The sequence below is a fragment of the Ovis aries genome, chromosome 19 (genome assembly GCF_016772045.2).
Source record: "Ovis aries strain OAR_USU_Benz2616 breed Rambouillet chromosome 19, ARS-UI_Ramb_v3.0, whole genome shotgun sequence".
NCBI lineage: Eukaryota > Metazoa > Chordata > Mammalia > Artiodactyla > Bovidae > Ovis > Ovis aries.
In genome coordinates, this window is record NC_056072.1 from 28,222,808 (window position 1) to 28,237,478 (window position 14,671).

The following is a 14,671-nucleotide window of genomic DNA, read 5'->3' on the forward strand; positions in this document are numbered from 1 at the left end:
AGTTGGTATAATTACAACAGCCACTACTGCTGGAGGCTTGCCTTACTCCAGGCCCTATGCTAAAGCTCTTGTGCTTCTCAGCTGTTTCCTTTTTAATCAAGTAAGGGAGGCAGGTTGCTTCTCATTTTGCAGAGGAAGAGAACTCAGGACCAGTGAGGGGCAGCCCTGGCCCCGAGTCATGGCTTTGAGGTGGCAGAACTGGGTTCCGAACCCACGGATGCCCAAGCTCTTAGCCATCGTCGTGTCACTTCTCAGTGTAACCACAAGTGCCGTTTACTGTGGGTGTATTATGTACCAGCCACAGTAGCAAGCACTCTGCGTGCATTCTGTATGTAATCCTCTGAGATGAGGAAGCAGGCACAGGTCACAGAACTTGTCCAGAGTCAAACGGTGACTCAGGAGACAGAGCTAGGATTCAGATTCCACCTCAGTCGTCAGCCTTGGGCATTTTGACATTTTGGACCCCCAAATTCTTTGTTATAGGAGGCTGTCCTGTGCACTAAGGGGCATCCTTAGCCTCTACCCACTGGATTCCAGTAGCACCCCCTACCTCTAGGTGTGACCACCAGAAATGTCTGCGTGTGTTATCATGTATTCCCTGAGGGGACACAGTCAGCCACAGAGAACCAAGGTTTCCCTTGATTGCAGAGGCCACCTTTTCACCAACCGGTGAGGCACCTGGGCCATACCGCTGCCACTCTGGTTGCCTGTTGCAGGGGAGGAGAATGTGTGTGCCTGAGGGGTCCCCAGGGGCCTGCGTCTGCTTGTCTACTTCGCCTCTCTGGCCCTCTCCCAGCCCCCTCTCCCATAGTGCACACCGACTTCCCCCCTCTCGCCTCCACCCCATCCTGGCCCCCCGCCTGTCTGTCAGCTGCAGCCCCAGCAGCTGGCCGGCTCTGGGCGAAGGGCAAATATTTACAGCTCTGAGGCTCACCCAGGACCGCACAGGCGTACAAAAGACTGGTGTGAGCCTGCAAGTCCCCAAAGCAGGGGGCCAAGCTCTGTCTACAAGCAGGCGCCGGGCTTGGGGTGAAGGAGTTCCCGGAGTTTCTCCTGTTTATGCTGTCATCTGGACTTCCTGTGGAGTTTTAAGTGATGCTTATTTATAAACAAGCCATTCACTTCCCTGGAGTTTATACATCATTCATTGTTAAGCTGGTTTATTATTTCTTCTTGCCTTTCTGTTTTCTTTCTGGAGTGTTTGGGTAAACTCTCTCTCGGAATCAAAAATATGATACTTGAATCAAAATTATGGATGTTTTTGAAGTTCTGTTGGGTGAGTCAGGAGGATAATCAGGGGCATTAAGCTTGGGGACAAGATGTTGCTTTCTGAGCTTACAGACAAAAGTTTCCTTCTGGAGTTGGAGTGCTGCTCAGGACTTTCATGGACCTCAGTGCTGGCTTGAGAACAGCCAAGAAAGGCCTGGCCTGAAAGCTGAACTCATTTTTCTGGCCTCAGACCCTGGCTGTCTCAGCCCAGGCCTTAGGGTAAAGCGCACTGCTTTTGCCTTAAAGTTAACCCCTAGTCACCCTTGGGGAAAACTTTTGCTGTTCCTGCATCTGCCAGACAGACCCCCTCCCACTGCAAGCTGTTTAAGAACTTGTTTATTTCATTGGCCGGACTCTGCTCCCACCGGGTACTGTTTATTCTCTTCTAAAAGGCAGAAGGATTTATATTCCTTGGAAACGGGCATGCACAAAACTTTTATTATTTTTTAAAAAGTCCTATCGCTTACCTCTCTGTTAAGAGCTAAAGTAGATAAGAAACACTCAGAAGATTTTTCCATACCCCCTTCTTCAGGGCTTTAGAACTTGTACCATAAAATGATCTGGCATTATTTAAATAATCTTAGATTGCGATTTATGATATCCGCTGAAGAGAGGAGTCTGGCACGCTATAGTCCACAGAGTCGCAAAGAGTCAGACACCACTGAGCAACAAACACTTAAGCATTTAGGGTTTAGAGCTAGGATTTGGCATTGTTTCTTCTGCTTTGAAAGGTGAGCTGGAACAGGTCTTCTCAAACCTTCATATGATTGGAGTCACCTGGAGATGAAACAAGATATTCCTGAATCTCACCCTCGGAGATTCTGCCCCATCAGGGGCTGGTATGGAGCGTGGGGTTCTGGCAAGTTCCCAGCTGATGCTGGGTCACCTAGCACATTTTGGGTAACTGCTTAGCTAGACAGAGAGTTTAGGCTCAGGTACAGATGCAGACCAACATGTATTCTTTTTCTTCGCACAGTTATGATTTTACTGGTCATTATCTTAACATCTCTTCCTGAATATTTTATGAAGGACCAGTACATAGTTCTCAAACCCAGAGTGCCTAGCAGTTGTATGATCAGTAACATGGCCCAGAAAGGCATCTTGAACCAATCTGCAGCCCGATCCAGGCTACAGCAGACTTGGTGAAACTAGACTTGAAGATGTTAGAGTTTGGCTCCCAGCCTCAGTTTCCCACCCCGACTTTCCACCTGATTCTAAGAACAAAGGCATTCCACAGCAAAAAAAAAAAAAAAAAAAAAAAGTCTTTGACTTTCTGGGAAAGGGAAGGTTCTGGGCATAACTTTCCTTGGAATTTTTGAGAAACTTGAGACTGAACCTCAGTAGCATCTGCTCTTTTAGCCCCACATTCCGTCTTTCATTAAACCTGGTTGATTTTACTTCCTGAACACTTCCTGAGTCTGTTCACCACTCTCCAGCCCCATCAAATCATCACGTTGGTCCAAACCAGGATTTCCTGACCTCAGCACTGTTAGCATCTTGAGCTGAATAATTCTTGGGGGTGTGTGTGTGCGTGTGTGTGCGCACTGTGTGCATTATAAGATGCGGAGCAGCACCCCTGGCTTCTACCTACTAGATGGCAGGAGCAATTCTCACATCGTGACAATCACAGATATCTCCAGACACTGTCATTTTCCCCTGTGGGACAGAAATCAGCCCTGGTCTCAACCCCCATTACCTCTTACCTAGACCACAGCTGTTCCCTCTCTGTATCTTCTTGCTTCCTTCCAGTGACCTCATGCTGGGAATCATCTCTTAGAAATGTAAATCCGATACCCTGGTCAGTCACTAAGTCCTGTTTGACTCTTTGCAACGCCATGAACTATAGCCCACCAGGCTCCTCTTCCCTGGGATTCTCCAGACAAGAATACATTTCCTCCTCTATGAGATCTTCTGGACCCAGGGATCAAACCCACATCTCCTGCACCGGCAGGTGGATTCTTTACCACTGTGCCAGCTGGGAACTGCAAGCCTGCCGTGCCGTGAGTTCCTCTTGGACGGATGTAACGTGAAGCACACTCTGGGTCCTGCCTGCCTGTGCTCTTCTTTGCTTTAGTCTCTCTTCCTGGGTTCTGTGATCTCTGAGAATAGACCCATGAGCTCCTTCCTGCCCCTGGGCCTTTGCCCTCGCTCTTTTTTCCCCTAGGAGTAGTCTTTCCAATTGCTCATCACTAGGTAACCTAGGTAACCAGCAGGTTTTCCAACTCTTCACCTTCTACCCCTTGCCTTGCTGTTGGCACTTCGGGTTTGCTCATGGCTAGATAGCCTTTCTATGCTCCCGCCATCATCACCTGCGGAAGGCCCTCCCTCTCCGGCCTGGCAGACTAGGGCTGGTACCCTGAGACTCTCGCTTTGGTGCTCCGCCTGCATGGGCCCTTCAGTGCTGTGTCTGAATAACAGGAAGAGCCATTCATTGTCTGTGAGGGACGGTAAAGGAAGGACCGCGTGTGCGTGCTTCAGGGCTGTGTCCCGGCACCAGTCCAGTCTCCAGGTACCCTGTGAACTCCCGATATGTCTTCAGTGTATAAATTCAAGATCGAAAGGGTGTCTTGTCAGCCGTCAAAACTTTTCAGGTTACTGACCAAGAGCGAGCTTGTTAGCTCGTTCTTAAAAAAGAATGAGTTTTCCCGTGACCTGCAAGTGAACAAAATTGTTTCCAGGTTTGCGGGAGGCATGCTTTTTTGTTTCCCCGAGATCCACCCAGATCAAATTGTATAAAGCCCCAAATCCCAGAAACAGTTTTGTCCGTTTCAGAACTCCTGGAGATGAGTGAATCTATAATAGACAGTTGTATGGAAAGGTGCTCCAGATGTCCAAACACTTTGAAATGTGTCTATCAGAGTGTTCGCAGTTCAGCGTCTTTTCTGTTTCTGAAAAGCATCAGGAGAATGACTGTTCCGTGCTGTCCCAGTTCAGCTAAAACGACTTGTGGGCTTTGGCATCCATTTAATTCAGTGCTATATAAAGAAAACTAGGATTCAGCTTACAGATGTGTTTCCCAGCTACACTGGCTCAAATGATCATAACTGAATAATAGGAATTGGGAGTTCTGTTGCTGTCTATCTGTAAGTGGTTCTTTCTGAGTTCAGAAATGGTGTTTGCTTCTTTGTGAAAATATTTGATGAGAGAGAATCTATTTATAAGCTGGTTTGTGTTGGCTGTAGACACGGAGCTTAAAAGGAAGAGAAATAACATTCATTGGGTTTTACTGGGTGCCATACACTTAGGGTGCTTAGTGTATGTACACACATTAACTTCCCCATCTTATTCATTTGGTAAATGGTTTTTTGGGGTGTTTTTTGGTAAGAGAGACAGATTGTAAAACACTATAAAACAGCTGGGTTCAGGCTAGAAGTTGTATCGATTCAGATTCTAATTGTGTAGAGATGGGATTTGAACCCAGAACCTGATTCCAAGCTGTTACCAAAATAAGACAGTATTTTCTCCTGAGGCGGTGTCCCCTCCAAAGGCTCATGCAGGTTTCCAAAGGGCTGCTTCTGTATGTGCCAGCACTGTGTAGATTAGAGATGTGGGTGCAACTTCAGAAAGACTCAGCAAACTTAGTACCCACAACCCATTACAGATGCAAAAAGAAAAGATTCTGAAGGTCAAATAACTTCCCTAGCATCATCTTCTGGCTCCAAGTTGGTCCGATGGCTTGTGGTTCATGGTGATGAAGTGGGTCCACCCCAGGCTGTAATTCCCATCTTCAGAGGTCTGGTGTGGAGCACGTGGCGTATAAAACAAAACAGGTTCTCACTGTAAAAAAGAGACAAAAGTAAAAGAAAAAGATGGTGTCTTGGATGGAATCATGCCTCATTCCCTAATTTTTAATCATTCCCTAATTTTGAACCTAGTAAGTTAAAGAGTGGCTAGTGGTAGGAAGCAAATGAAATTCTTCCAAATGTGTTCTTTTGGGTTAGTTTCTCACATGCTTACACACCGTGTGCCAGGCCTGGGATGGGCACTGCTGGGTACAAAGGGGAATGTGCACAGCTTTCACCCCTGGACTCGTTAGACACCCACTTGTGTCTTTGAAAACACCATGTTGTTCTGTCCTTTGCTCACCCGAGCTGTGGGTCACCTCTGTCCCCCCTGACTAATGGGGTTCTAATAAGCCTGTTCCAATAAGAAAGGGAAGTGGTATAACATAATGATTACTCTTGTAAAGAAAATAACTACCAGATGGACCCGGGCGTCCATCTTTCTCCCCCACCCCGTGAGTCTGTTTATGGGGAGCCTGAGGGGTGGAGCCTCAGTGCAGCCCGTGTGTACATGGGCCCTGCACTGGTCCCTTCTCCAGGAAGGGGAGTCTGATGAGCTTTTTCCCTGGCAGAGGACCTCAGGGTGTGCAGAAATGAGTCCTGGACAGAGGGGTCACCCCTAGAATTTTGAGAGAAGCTGTTTCCAGGTGCCCTGTGTCTCTGCTGCACATGATCAGGAAGGGGGTGAAGTCCCATTCAGGCTGTGGGTCACGGTTGGATGCAGGCCTTGTGTCACCGGCAGCTCCAGGGTACCCTGGATTGAGCTGGGGTGTGATTAGTATCAAACCCTGGAGTCAGTGATATGCAGTCTCCTGTGCTCCTTCTGCCTCATTGTTGAGGGTCTCTGGGAGGATCCTCTAACCTCCTGTTAGCCTTAACTGCCTGATCTCTAAAATGGGCTAATGCTATGTCCATATGGGACAGGCTTTAGGATAAAATGAAAGTGTTTGAAAGTGTTAGCTGCTCAGTTGTGTCCAACTGTTTGTGACCCCATGGACTGGAGCCCACCAGACTCCTCTGTCCATGGCATTCTCCAGGCAAGAATGCTGGAGTGGGTGTCCCTTCTCCAGGGGATCTTCCTGACCCAGGGATCGAACCTGGCTCTCCTGCAGGCAGGATCCTAATCAGGCTTACCAAGCATTTGTTGAACGTTTATTAAGTACCTGTAGGTTTGGGGTTCTTCTCCAAATAAATCACTGAAGAAACTTCAGAAATTGGAGATGGTTTAATGGAGAAGAAGGAAAGGGATCTTTTACTCAAAGGATCACAGGCTCATTGTAAGCCTCAGTCTGCCCCTGGGTAACCTGTTCTCCGGGTGTCTCCTCTCTGGAGACTTTGAGAAAGAGGGGTGTTCATGTCAGTTGCACTGTATCTGGGTAACAGCTCTGGGCTGTACCGAAAGCCGCAAACAAAATGTGCTTCTGCATGTGTATGTGTATTCATTTGTCCTTCTGCAGTTACCAAACTAACGAGGGGTCAGTTCAGTTCATTTGCTCAGTCACGTCCAACTCTTTGCAACCCTATGGACTGCAGCATGCCAGGCTTCCCTGTCCATCTCCAACTCCTGGAGTTTACTCAAACTCATGTCCATTGATTTATTTGGTGATGAGAACCAGCCATCTCATCCTCTGTCACCCTCTTCTCCGCCTGCCCTCAGTCTTTCCCAGCATCAGGGTCTTTTCCACCCAGTTGGCTCTTTTCATCAGGTGTACAAAGTATTGGAGCTTCAGCATCAGTCCTTCCAACGAATATTCAAGACTGATCTCCTTCAGGGTTGACTGGTTTGATCTCCTTGCAGTCCAAGGGACTCTCAAGAGTCTTCTCCAACACCACAGTTCAAAAGCATCAATTCTTCAGTACTCAGCTTTCTTTATGGTCCAACTCTCACATCCATACATGACTACTGGAAAAACAAGAGGAGGGGAGGCAGACCAAACTCCCACCATCCTGTAAGCAGGAACATAGGACATTACAGCTGGGTAGCCTTTGCTTTGTCTCTGATTTGGAGGAGAAGATGCTCTGGGTTGGGTGACTGGATGGTCACATCTCAAAAACTGAAACCACCTTGCAGTCCATCAAGTGGAAATGTGAAGATGCTGTAGTACCTTAAGTTAGTTTGTTGTGTCGGTGAAAATGTCATCTGGAGGTGTTCACCAGAAAAGCGGATGAGCAGATGATAAAAACGAGAGACACAGTCTTGAAATCAAACTCATGCAAATAGAGAAGTAGACTTGGGGGTTTCTCAGGTTATTTAAATATAATAGCAACAGGCTAAAAATATGCGTATATTTTTGGCCTAGGGCAACACTGACACTCTGTACTCAATTTCTGAGGGTATTTTTCGAAACCACCTTGTTTGACTTACGGATGCATGTTTCCTAGTCTATGGCTCCAGGAAATCTTTGTTCCTTTCTGCCTGTCCCCCCACACCCTTTATCTCTTTTCCTCCTGTCTCTCTTCATCCTCCCTATTCTCATGGCAGGAAACATGCTGCTAATACTTCTGTTAATCTCACCCATTTCCAATTTGTTTTCAAGCATCATTCCCACTACTCCCTTTGGTCTTAGGCATGAGCAGTTTCCCGTTCTGTTCTTCCTCCAAGAACCCCTTCTTTAGAACTGAGGTTGCAGTTACAGGGAGGGCTTAGTCCAGGCTGCTTCCCCATTAAAAACATATTTCGACTGACGAAGAGGACAGAAGCATCTCCATTCGGAGAAAGAGAAGGCATCCCGTCTCTTTAGGAGAGAATGTCTGGTGGCCAGCTCTGTCTCCTGGTCCCCCAGCTCCCCCCCCTCCACATTTTTGCCCTCTCTTGTCACTAGTCAGCAGACAGAGCTGTTTCCCAGCTGTGTGAGTCTTTGAGAGCTTTGCATAATCTGAGGCCGAGAGGTGTCGCGTCATCCCAGATATGCAGACGAGTGGTCAGTCAATTACAGTGCTCACAACCCGCCAGGCAGCCTTCCAGTCGAGCCAGTTCTCAGCTGCGAGTCCCACGGCGGCAGTAATCAAGGAACACCCGTCCCTGGGCGGAAAGGAGTTTGTAGAAAGGATCCACATTGATGGTGGCATGGATAGACTTTGGGGGCCGCCACATAGATTAGAAGATGGCTGGCGTCCAAGTTTCTGAGGCCGAGTTGTTTGGTGGAGAGCAGTGCGGTGACTTTAGAGCGATGCTGAGAGAAAGGGGGACTGTGCCATAGAAAGACAGCTCGCATTCTTGGACTTAAAACAAGAACAGCCACCATATGGTGTCTTTCTGACAAAGGACTGGTGACTTCTGCGTTTTCACCATGACTTACTTCCCTCCTCTTACTCTTGTCCAGTGAGACCTTAAATTGAGCAGATTATAAATCGGGTGTGTTTCTTAAAACACTGATCTGGTAGTTACATGTGGGAGTATAATAGCCAAGCATATTTTCAGCAGAACTGATTGTATATTCCTGAACTTGGAGCTTCTATTTCTGCTTGTAACTTACCTGCTGTGGATGGCTCATGCCATGCCCCCTTCTCCCAGGTTACTGAGTCTCTGCCCTGTCACCTTTGGAAAGACCTAAGCAGTTTCTGAGGAGACCCTGCAGTGCACTGGGGCCTGACTGTCTGCTTGAGTTGGATTCTGGGGTGGAGATGGGGGCGCTGAGCATCTGGTAGAGCTTCGTGCCTGCTTCCCATGGAACCAGTGCTGGCTGGACTCCAGAATATGAAGGCATCGTTGTTTCCCATCCCCAAGTTAGGGCTGTAAGTGAGAGCTCCTCGCCCTCCCAAGTACTGGCTCTGGAGGGAAGAGACCCTGCCATTCAGGAAGAGAAATAAAATAGGGGGCAACTCAAGGAAAAACTGCCAAGGAGGTACCATCTCTTTTCCATTTTTCTTGTCCCCACCCCACCCCCCATCAAGTTCTCTCACTTAAAATTTTTGTTGGAATATAGCTGCTTTACAGCGCTGCTCTTAGTTCCTGTTGTACCGCAAAGTGAGTCAACTATATGTACACATATGTCCCCTCTTTTTTTGCATTTCCATGCCATTTAGGTCACCACAGAGCACTGAGTAGAGTTCCCTAGGCCAGCAGTCCCCGACCTCGTTGGCACCAGGGACCAGTTTCGTGGAAGACAATCTTTTCCAGGGACTGGGGGCTGGGGATGGTTTTGAGACAATTCAGTATGATTTCTTGTGCTCTTCATGTCTGTTATTATTACATCGGCTCCACATGAGGTCATCAGTCGTTAGATCCTGGAGGCTGGGCGCCCCTGCCGTGTGCTGTGTAGTGGGTTCTCATTAGTTACCTGTTTTATCCACAGTGATGTATACATCACTCCCAATCTCTCCCTTCCCCTTTCTTCTCCGCCCATCAAGACTCAGCCCTCTGGTAGAATTGGAAGCTGTCCCAGTGTCTCAGCAGCCCTCCAGTGTCCTCTGTCCACAGCTCCTCCCTCCACTGTCCGTATCCAAGTCCGCACTTTCTTTGACTTGATGTCTCTTCTGTCCTGTCGTGAGGACATCTCCCTCCACGCCTTGCGACATCCTTTGATTCCCCTCCTCATACCCCAGCTGTGATCAGTACCCTCTGCCCATCCTATCTCCACGGCCCTGAAGCTCCAGGTTTAGGCCAGGCTGCTCCCCTGTCTGCATCATGTCTCTCTCCCACTGCCTCCTGGATAAAATCTGCCTCCTGGCCCTTCAGCAGCCCTCGAACACCGTGCCGCTCTTTCTCCAGACTTGGGAAGAGGAGAAATGTGTACGTGGATATAGTTCCCATTTGATGGCCAGATGTTGTGATGAACACGTAACTGTCTTTATTTGCTTAACTGCAGGCCTCAGCTCTCCCAGACTTGCCGTAGACTAAGTTAATTTAGGATTAGACAATCTCCATTTCCGGGGTTTTGTAGCAGAGTCATTTATGTGGTCAGAGAGTACCATGGTGCTGTGCTTGGCTCGTGTCTGGAGTCCTTGTTATTGTCCAAGCCCTGTACAGAGGCACTGGGCAGGGATAGTCCCATCTCATTCATGTTTCAGAAGAAGCCATTATTCTCCTCCTCCTCAGAAGGAGAAAACTAAAATCACGTTCTGACTCCGAAGTCCAGGATCTTAACCATCACTCTGTTTCTGTGAAGGGCACGGTATTCTTATGACACCCTTCAGGGTATAATAGAAACTCTGATCTTTGCCGCTGTTGGTGCATAGCCCAAAGAAGCCTTGCCTAAAACTCTAATTAGAAAATGAATTAAATGTCTAATCCTTCCTGACATTTTAAGTGAAGGCTGAGTATTTTGAGGCAAAGGGGTTTAGGGTAGGGTGTACACGTTTACCAGCACAGTAGCAAGAACTTGGCTGTTGGAGTCCGTGGATTGGGTTCAAACCCCACCCTTCCCTCTTGGCAGCCACGTGATCTTCAGCAAGTGTATGCAATTCTCAGAGCCTCAGTTTCCCAGGTACAGAGCTTTGATATAATACCTGCCTCAAAAGCCTGATGTTTTCGTTACTCAGTTGTTTATGTGAAAGAGAGCTCTTTCCCATCTTTTATTTTATACCAAGACATTGAGAAAGTTTCAAAGCATGGGTCATGATAAACTACCAAGACAGAGCAATATTAATTAAATTTTCCTTTAGATGAATGATGTTACTTACAAATGTAACATCTGTGAATAGCTGGGAAAGCAGCATTGATGAGAGCCTTTGTCCTTATTCCATTTGTCCATCTCTTGAGATCTTTGTTTCTCAGACAGTAAAGAATCTGCCTGCAATGCAGGAGACCCAGATTCAATCCCTGGTTTAGGAAGATCCCCTGGAGAAGGGAATGGCAACCTGCTCCAGTATTCTTGCCTAGAGAATCCCATGGACAGAGCCTGGAGAGCTATAGTCCATGGGGTCACAAAGAGTTGGACATGGCTGAATGACTGACACTTTCACTTTCTTTGCTTTACTGGGTGGAGTATAACTGAATGAGAATCATTTAAATACCCTCTATCCTGATACACTTTGAACCGAGGAACAGATTAAATCATTAATCAGAAATTAAAGTTAATCTGTTAACATGGTATTATGTGAAGCCTCCTGTTAAAATTCTCTATTAACATTTCTTCTGAAGAATAGTAAACAAAAATAGTTCAGGTTGCTTAGGGGGAAAGAAGTGGAAAGGAAAAATCAGAATGGAGCTTAGGGTGTTGGAGAAACGGAACTGACCTTTGAGAGTTAGAGAAATGAAAGTAATTCAGTCTAGCCAGAGTGTTTCCCTTCTCCGTCGTCACTCCCAGCATCATGTGTTGAAACTTCCATGTGGTGGCTCAGTTCTGTAAATTAGTCCTAAAATAGGCAGCGTCACCTAAAGCCAGTGTGAAAGCCTGCTGGACCACAGACTGGGTCAACACACTTCTAGAAAAAGAGAACGTGCTCTCTTATCCCCTGCAGTGGATTGCATCTGGCAAGGAGGGTTAGAGGGTTAACTTAACTGTTAACCTGATCAGTCTTTGCAGATTGCTGTTTGGCTAAATGATGTTGTTTCAGGCATTGTCTCAATTCATCTCCATTGTCCCTGGAAAGAGATCTCTGAGTTTGGGACCAGACCTAGGTGTCTCTGGGTATCTCAGGTTGGATCTTTTGGAGATTAATAGTTCAATAAAGAGTTTAGAGTTTTGTTCTGATACTGGTTTCCTGGCCAAGACCTCCTATAATGAGTTTCTTTGTGGAAATTTTTGGAATGCCATCAAGGGAATCAACTTGGGTGGGACCTAAGATGTTGCCAGCCTACAAGGTACTGTTCTACATTCCACATGAGAGGGATGTTAGTGTGGAGAGTTGAGGTCTAGAATCTAGGAGATCTTGGGTTTAAATGCCAGTGACCTCTTACTAGCTCTTTGACAAGCTTTTTTAATCCTCCCAATCTTCCCACCTATATCTTGAGAATGGTAACAGTGCCAGTTGATAAGATTGGATTATTAGACAAAATAAAGCACTTGAGTGCTCAGTATAATTTCCAACGTGATAAAGAGCCAGTAAAAGTTAGCTGTTATTGTTGTTAATGTAATAGGATTTCTTTATTTTTGATTTTTTAAATAAATAGCTGTCACACAGTAGATTTTAAAACCTGTTTTAATCATTTAGCTGTGTATTCTCCTTTTTGCGTCATTTGAGGTCAGTTTTCATTCCATTTCCAAAGAAAGGCAATGCAAAAGAATGCTCAAACTACTGCACAGTTGCACTCATCTCACATGCTAGTAAAGTAATGCTCAAAATTCTCCAAGCCAAACTTCAGCAATACGTGAACCTTGAACTCCCTGATGTTCAAGCTGGTTTTAGAAAAGGCAGAGGAACCAGAGATCAAATTGCCAACATCCGCTGGATCGTGGAAAAGCAAGAGAGTTCCAGAAAAACATCTATTTCTGCTTTATTGACTATGCCAAAGCCTTTGACTGTGTGGATCACAATCAACTGTGGAAAATTCTGAAAGAGATGGGAATACCAGACCACCTAACCTGCCTCTTGAGAAATCTGTATGCTGGTCAGGAAGCAACAGTTAGAACTGGACATGGAACAACAGACTGGTTCCAAATAGGAAAAGGAGTATGTCAAGGCTGTATATTGTCACCCTGCTTATTTAACTTATATGCAGAGTACATCATGAGAAACGCTGGACTGGAAGAAACACAAGCTGGAATCAAGATTGCTGGGAGAAATATCAATAACCTCAGATATGCAGATGATACCACCCTTATGGCAGAAAGTGAAGAGGAGCTAAAAAGCCTCTTGATGAAAGTGAAAGAGGAGAGTGAAAAGTTGGCTTAAAGCTCAACATTCAGAAAATGAAGATCATGGCATCTGGTCCCATCACTTCATGGGAAATAGATGGGGAAACAGTAGAAGCAGTGTCAGACTTTATTTTGGGGGGCTCCAAAATCACTGCAGATGGTGACTGCAGCCATGAAATTAAAAGATGCTTACTCCATGGAAGAAAAGTTATGACCAACCTAGATAGTATATTCAAAAGCAGAGACATGACTTTGCCGACTAAGGTCCATCTAGTCAAGGCTGTGGTTTTTCCTGTGGTCATGTATGGATGTGAGAATTGGACTGTGAAGAAGGCTGAACGCCGAAGAATTGATGCTTTTGAAGTGTGGTGTGGGAGAAGACTCTTGAGGGTCCCTTGGACTGCAAGGAGAACCAACCAGTCCATTCTGAAGGAGATCAACCCTGGGATTTCTTTGGAAGGAATGATGCTAAAGCTGAAGCTCCAGTACTTTGGCCACCTGATGCGAAGAGTTGACTCATTGGAAAAGACTCTGATGCTGGGAGGGATTGAGGGCAGGAGGAGAAGGGGACAACCGAGGATGAGATGGCTGGATGGCATCATGGACTCGATGGATGTGAATCTGAGTGAACTCTGGGAGATGGTGATGGACAGGGAGGCCTGGCGTGCTGCGATTCATGGGGTCGCAGAGTCGGACACGACTGAGCGACTGAACTGAACTGAACTGAACTGAACCAGAGCTATCTGCCTTAGATTACTGTGACCTGGCAGTTTCTATCATTGATTAGTTATGAAAGCCAGAAATGTAAGCTATGTATGATAACTCACTCAAATTCCTATGTATTTCTTTTTCAGCTCTCTAAGATAACAAAGCAAGATGTGGACTTAGCAACCTTGTCCATTTCCAGGGCAGAAAGATATAAACTGTTTCAGTTTTCAAAACATGGCATTTACATCTCCAAACTACTAGGGTGATTCTGCAAGTTTTAGTCTCTTTAATTTGAAAGTTGTTGTTGGTTCAAATTAATGATAAAGATTGATAGCATTGATGAAAGTGAAAGTGGCTTAGTCGTGTTGGACTCTTTGTGACCCCATGGACTATACAGTCCATGGAATTCTCTAGGCCAGAATACCGGAGTGGGTGGCCGTTCCCTTCTCCAGCGGATTTTCCCGACCCAGGAATTGAACCTGGGTCTCTTGAATTGTAGGCGGATTCTTTACTGACTGAGCTACCAGGGAAGCTGGATGCTCTGAGTGGTGGTACTGTGGATTGGACTTTTTTTTTTAAGTAAGTAAATGGTTATCATTAATGAGGCTCTGCTGTTTTTTTGTCAAGTACAGTAGCTTGATAGAGACTGGCTTCTCTTATATTTATATACTCTATTTTCTGTATCGAGTAAGTGACAGAAATGAATCTTTTGTTTCAGTCTGCAGAAATGAAGACTTTGTCACTTTGTTCTTATCGAATACATAGTTATTCCATCAGAAACAGCCTGTTTCTAATAGTAAATTATCATTTTCATTTTTTACAGCGTTTTAGTAATTGATGCTAACTCTGTGACATTTTAAAAAATATTTTGAGTTCTGCTATATACTAAACAGTCAGGAGAAACAAGCTTGTTTACTGAGAATGTTAAGCCCAGGGAGATAATTTTATACATTGAGACCTATTAATCTTTAATGTATGTGTGAATGTGCATGTGGCTATGTTGTGCATTTTTCCTGGCCAAACTTGGAAAAGGTTTTTACACTGCCCAATGGTGGAGCAGTATTTTACATTGAAAATGGTGGCAGGAAAAACCCACTGGGCACTGCAGGTCAGAAAGTGTGGCTTTCTTTGCCAGCATGGTGTTCAGGTCAGGTAGCTGCATTCATGTTATTC

At 45.9% G+C, this 14,671-nt stretch overlaps 1 protein-coding gene across 1 annotated transcript in view; it reads left to right on the forward strand.

The window, feature by feature from the left end:
• PDZRN3 (PDZ domain containing ring finger 3) overlaps nucleotides 1–14,671 on the forward strand; it is a 268,425-nt gene that overhangs the window by 1,825 nt on the left and 251,929 nt on the right. The gene's annotated exons all lie outside the window — the stretch shown is intronic.